General features: G+C 34.6%; 1 pseudogene across 1 annotated transcript; it reads left to right on the plus strand.

Moving 5' to 3' along the window:
• The first annotated feature begins 226 nt into the window (after positions 1 to 226).
• On the plus strand, positions 227 to 5,690 carry LOC145685538 (cuticle protein 19 pseudogene; annotated as a pseudogene). The gene is made up of 3 exons (XR_014131455.1): positions 227 to 256; positions 3,791 to 3,910; positions 5,421 to 5,690. The product of XR_014131455.1 is annotated as a cuticle protein 19 pseudogene (transcript).
• The last annotated feature ends 310 nt before the right edge of the window (positions 5,691 to 6,000 follow it).

Here is a 6,000-nt window from a genome sequence, read left to right on the forward strand (position 1 = left end):
ATCAATAGGAGATTTAGGCGATAAGTTTCCTTTGCCCTTCACCGAATTCTTTTTAAAGTCAACTTCAAAGACATTTTTTTTAAAAAAAAATTATTATCTATATCGCTTCATGTATTTTAGTAAACATGCAATTAAAAGGAGATCTTCATCTTTGAAATTGATAACGTCGCTGCCGTATATAAATTGGCAGTGTGAGTGAGATTTTGTCACAATCCAACAAGCTACCACAACAGTGAATACAATGCGTTTCTTAGCGGTAAGCAAGAATAATTTTTATATTATATTAGCATTATATATACGTATAGGTTATTTATATTATTTGTAAATATAGGTTATAATTTACAATAATTATTAATTTCAAAACTAAGAAGGAATATGATCGTTCTATAACGATAGTTTAGATAGTTTAATACGACCATCTAAATAAAGTTCTGTCTCCCGAAATAGTAAGTTTATAAGCTTCCCAATGGAGTGTATGGAATCTCACTAGTACAGGGTGGCCACAAAGTGGAGTTACTTCTGAAAATAAGTAACATAAAGAAGTAAACGTACGTAAATAACTACATGGAAAGAACTGAATGACATGAACATTAAGTGTCCAAAGGATAAGTCTGTCGACCCTTATTCTCATGACAAAGGATAATACTCCGCCAGGTTCTGTGCGACATTTTGCGGATCATTGCAGATGTAACTTGAGTGAAAGCTTGTTTCACAGCTTTTGTCATTTCAGCAGTGGTATCGGAATAGTTTTGTGCAACAATGCCCTTTATGAATCCCCATAGTTAATTATCACAAGTTGTGAGATCTGGGTTTCGTGCTGTCCAGGCAACTGGTGCGCGCAGATCCGGATTACCACGACCAATCCAACGCCCAGGAAAGGCTTCCGTAAGATATTCGAGTACCACGAGGGTATAATGGGCAGGTGCCTTATTATCCTGAAACTTACATAAACATTTATCAAGGGATAACCGGAAAGCTCACATTAGCATTTATCAAGGGATAACGGGATTTTGTGGCTACTCTATCTCCGTTGCGAGGAATTTTGGTTCGATGCCAATTTATATGGAATTCGGTGAAAAATATCGTGTCCCTGGGTTTTCTCGAGATTCTCCCGTTTTTTTTTCGAATTTTCATTTCATTAATCCGTTTCATAATCGCTGGCTTTAATTAATCATCCGTCTTGTTCAGGCTACAGGGCATAATAGCGAGACTATAGTAACCGCGACGACTAGTGACGCCTGGACTCTACACTGCTTCCCCTCACATGTGATACATCGGAAGAATTCGGAACGATTCGTGGAGCTGACTTCCAAATACACACTTCGAAAAAAGTGAACCAGCAGAAATACACCCACAATGTTGCCAAACTTAGAAAACGTGGCAAACGAGAGACACAAAAAAAGCACTTGAAGAACTATGACACAAACACTAACCATTATTCGAAATAAACGGTAATAATAATAAAATCAAAAATGTAAAATAATGACTACAACAATAACAACAAAAGGAAATTTAGCTGTAATCCGACAACATTGTTCCCTCAGGAGATGTTCTTAGTGTAGCGTGAGAAACGACACAATTTTATGGGTAGGGGTTGGCAACCGGGACAAATCCTCTCGTTCTATAGGGTACTGAAATTGGTTAATCTACGTCAAGCTTCACGAGTCCTCGAGATCATTATGGTTTTCATTTTTACTAGTTTTATCCAGGTTGTCAATTTTAAGAGAGCGTTGCTAAGTCCTATATAAACTATTCATTTCTAATTACAATCAATCTAACTTTAACAGCAAGCAGTAAACAGGAAGATTAATTCCATAATAAATACTTATGGGTTCTAGCAAAATTAATTCGACAGGTATCTTCAGTAAAAATACGCTAGTAAACGTATAGCACTCAGATTGTTAACCAGAATCTATTATAAGAATCTGAAGGGGCTTTATAAGAAAACCTTTATATCTATCAAAATTTCATTTAAAATATACAATTTTGGTAATAATAATAACAATAATAATAATAATAATAATAATAATAATAATAATAATAATAATAATAATAATAATAATAATAATAATAATAATAGAAACAAGAACTGACCATTAATCGCTGGAAAATTCTCTTCTTTGGTCAGATGAATCTATATGAGACCTAAATCTTCAGTTTAAAGTTGTATGCCAATACTGTAATACATTCAAATTTCAATGTTCTGCCAGCGGGAATGGAACTTGTGATCCTGTGCATCAAAGGTACGCGTCTAGTAACATTTTTTTAATTCTTCCCAACCGGAGAATTGCCTCCAATGTCTTCAAAGCAATAGTTTTCAATTTCCTATTTAAGGCAATACGACAAGGACACGTGCACAGAAACATGAAGAACTGTTAGAAACGGCCATGCTCTTTAAGATTCGAACCTTCAATGAGTTCAGCTTCATTATCGTTAACCTAATGTCTCAGAGGTTCGACTACACTACACTGGTAGCCATAAAACCAACGAGAAGGGTAACTTCTGGTATTATCTACCATACAGAAAGTTAGATGAAAATTTTTCGAATTTTTCTTCGTTGAGTTTGATTTTATCTTCCCTTTCAGCAGCAAGGTTATACCAGACGTGGACACTACAGCTTAATATGGGATCCGAACCACATGAGCTTCCACCGGGAATCGAAAGGGGATCTCCACAGCAAAGACACGTATGCTAACCGCTTAGTCACGAAGAAGCCCAAGTCTTTCTTCGTTAATCAAGTCTTCCATTCTAGTCAAAAATATTTCTTACGCACTATTGACTGAACATGGACCTTCAGAGTTTTCTTTGTCTTTCTTATTTTGCTTACAAGTAACTCTACATACTATACGATTAGTGTTACGCATGACACGAGACGAGACGAGAAACAGGACTTTCTTTCTCGTCTCGTAAATTTTTTATGTATTGTCTCGTCTCGATTCTCAAAGAATTCTTTCACTTTCCTGTCAATTCTCAGAAATCTTTTCTTGTCTCAAAAATTTCTTGCAAATTTATGTACAAAATTTATTCCCTGATCTCTTCCTTAATTTCAACTAGGATCATTGCTCGTCACGAGTGATCCATGAAGGGTATAATACAACAACATTTAATCCAGCTCCTTCGTGGCTAAGCTTTTTGCTTACGCGCCTTTGGCGTGGCAGACCTGGGTTAGGTTCCCGGTGGGAGCTCATGTAGTTCGGATTCCATATTAATCAGTAGGTCCCGTCTCATATAGCCTTTCTGCTGAAAGGGACGTTAAACTCAAAATCTACTGAACAACACTTAAACCATATTTATTGTTAGAGTATATTGCTTATCTTTATAGTTGATAATGTTCTTTTGTATTTTCGTACAATCAATTTAAACTATACCTTTTATAATATGAATCATGTAAGACTAAAAGAGACTTCGGTGAACTTATTACTATTATTATTATTATTATTATTATTATTATTATTATTATTATTATTATTATTATTATTATTATTATTATTATTATTACATAACTCTCATCTCTCTTATGTTTGTTGCGAGTTGTTAGAGCTTCCTGGATATCCGAGTGATACTAGCATTCATGCTGGTAGCCAACCCAAAAATGTAGGGGGGCCCAGCTGAAGTTAGGGGGGGCCCGATCCAAACATATTATAATCCTAGTTCATTTGCAAGCCTACCGTGAAAAATTTAGGGGGCAGCAAAATTTTAGGGTAGGGCCAGGCCCTTTTAGACCCCCTGGATATGGGTATGCTAGTATTGCTTTAAATAAATGTTTTATTTTATTTCTAATTCTTTTCAGATTCTCGCATTCTTCATTGCATCTCTCGCAGTAGTCTATGCTTATCCAAATGGATTAGAAAGTGGAGTTATTGAAGGCCATGGAAAAGATATTTTAGCAGTGAAACAAATCGATTATCATGTAAGTAATTTAATCTATTTTAACAATTAGCATAATGTCTATTCTTCGCACGGGAAGAATAAAGTTAATTGAAAAATATTTGAATAACATACAATTTTATTTTCCAGATTCAAAATACTTGTTTAGGAACTAGATGCTAGTTACGTAGTTCATTGGAATTAGGTTAATGTTCATCCCCATTTTGACGGCAATATTGTATAAAACTTGTCATTAGCCTAGGGCACAATTGGAATATTTATACTAAATTTCAAGTTGAAGCGGTTGGCAACGAGTTGCTAAGTAGATAAACAATGGTGTACAACGCGCATACTTTTCCACTACTTTATTCAAGTTTATGTCGCTGGTTTAATTTAATTCTGATAAAATTGGCCATTTTAGTATTAGACTTTGTTACCACAAATGAAAGAAGAGTTTAAGAATTAAAATTTTTTCTAACGATTCAATTCATAACTGTATTAATAAAGATAATATTTCTAGATACACAATGAAAATTACTATAAAGAAGGTATCCACATTTAAATGTTATGCTAAGAAGTTATTCCAGTACCAATACAATATTCCATTGCTCAATTTCAGTGCGAACTATCATTAAGCATGCGTAACGAAAAATTAGTATTTCTTGAAAAGTATTTAGTGCTATGCTACTCAATCCTTAAACCAGTGCCTGACACCACTGCCAAACTAAGCGTAACCTAACTAAATTAAGTTTAATTACCGTAAGCGAAACTAATCTAAACTACAGTTAGCAAATCCAAGCAAACCATAGATAAGCTGACCTTATCTAACTAAGGTACTATCACCTACTTAACTGGAGCTAATGTTAGCTATATTTTAATCCTAAGTTAATTTATCTAACATAGGCCTCACTTATATCACATATGCTTAGAAGTAGATTTGTTGCCGAGAATTAATACATTTGCATTGCTTTTCCTTATGTATCCTTGAGGTCAATTTAAGCTAACAAGGAGTATAAAGTCGCTTATCAAATACGATCCTTTAAGAGGTCTTATCACTGCGAAATTAAAATACCGCAAATTTTACAGTAATTCCGTGATATCTTCAAATAGATAAAAGATAATCGAAAAATTGAACAAGAGCGCCCTAGACAATATTATTTTGTATCAGGTACCGTTATCACGAATCACCTAGTAGCTTTCCGTTTGCAGCCATTTAGAAACGCGAAAATAAATACCGGGTTTCTACATGGCTGGAAATCGAAAGTAGATATGTGAGTGGTGATAACGGTATCTCATGTAAAATAATATTGTCTAGGGAGGTCTTGTATCACTTTTTGATTATCTTTTATCTATTTGAAGATATCACAGAATTACTGTAAAATTAGCGGTATTTTAATTTCGCTATAATGGGGCCTCTTAAAAGGCACCAGAGATATATATTTATTCCAATAAGTACCACATGTGCAGTAATTTTATTGTGACAGGCCTAACATAAAACTGAACTAAATTTAGAAAGGTATACTTTTAAACATAATTCTTTGTTTCGCTTCCAGGCATATCCAAAATATAAATTTCGATATCTTGTCCAAGATGAATACACAAAGGACCTCAAGAATCAGGAAGAGGAGCGTGATGGAGACGTAGTCAGAGGTCAGTACAGTGTAGTGGAACCTGATGGAACTATTCGTACAGTCAGATATGTTGCAGACAAACACTCAGGCTTCAATGCCGTTGTCGAGAGACAAGGTATAGCCTTCCATCCCTCTCACCATCATCATCAGAATAATGATCATCAAACTAATGACGAATATGGCGACAACTAAGTACATTTGATTTTAATGTATATGTTTTATTCGCCAGTCCAATGTTAAACTTAATTATTGTATATAATAAATTATTTATACAAATTCTAGTATACATGTAGTATTTTTAATTATTATCTGATTTGGTACCGAGGATAGCGTTTCTTGCTACACAATATTCTTATCAAATTTTCTGATCGCTGTAACTAGTAAATGAGGTATGTCTACAATGCATTCTGTATCTCATTTGCGATAACTTCTTGTCTTCATAGTGAGGGAGAAAGGGGTGGGCACCTAACCCGATGTTGATAGATAGTCAGATGTAAAAGGC

Source organism: Thermobia domestica, chromosome 5 (assembly GCF_964235325.1).
Source record: "Thermobia domestica chromosome 5, izTheDome1.hap1.1, whole genome shotgun sequence".
Classification (NCBI taxonomy): Eukaryota; Metazoa; Arthropoda; class Insecta; order Zygentoma; family Lepismatidae; genus Thermobia; species Thermobia domestica.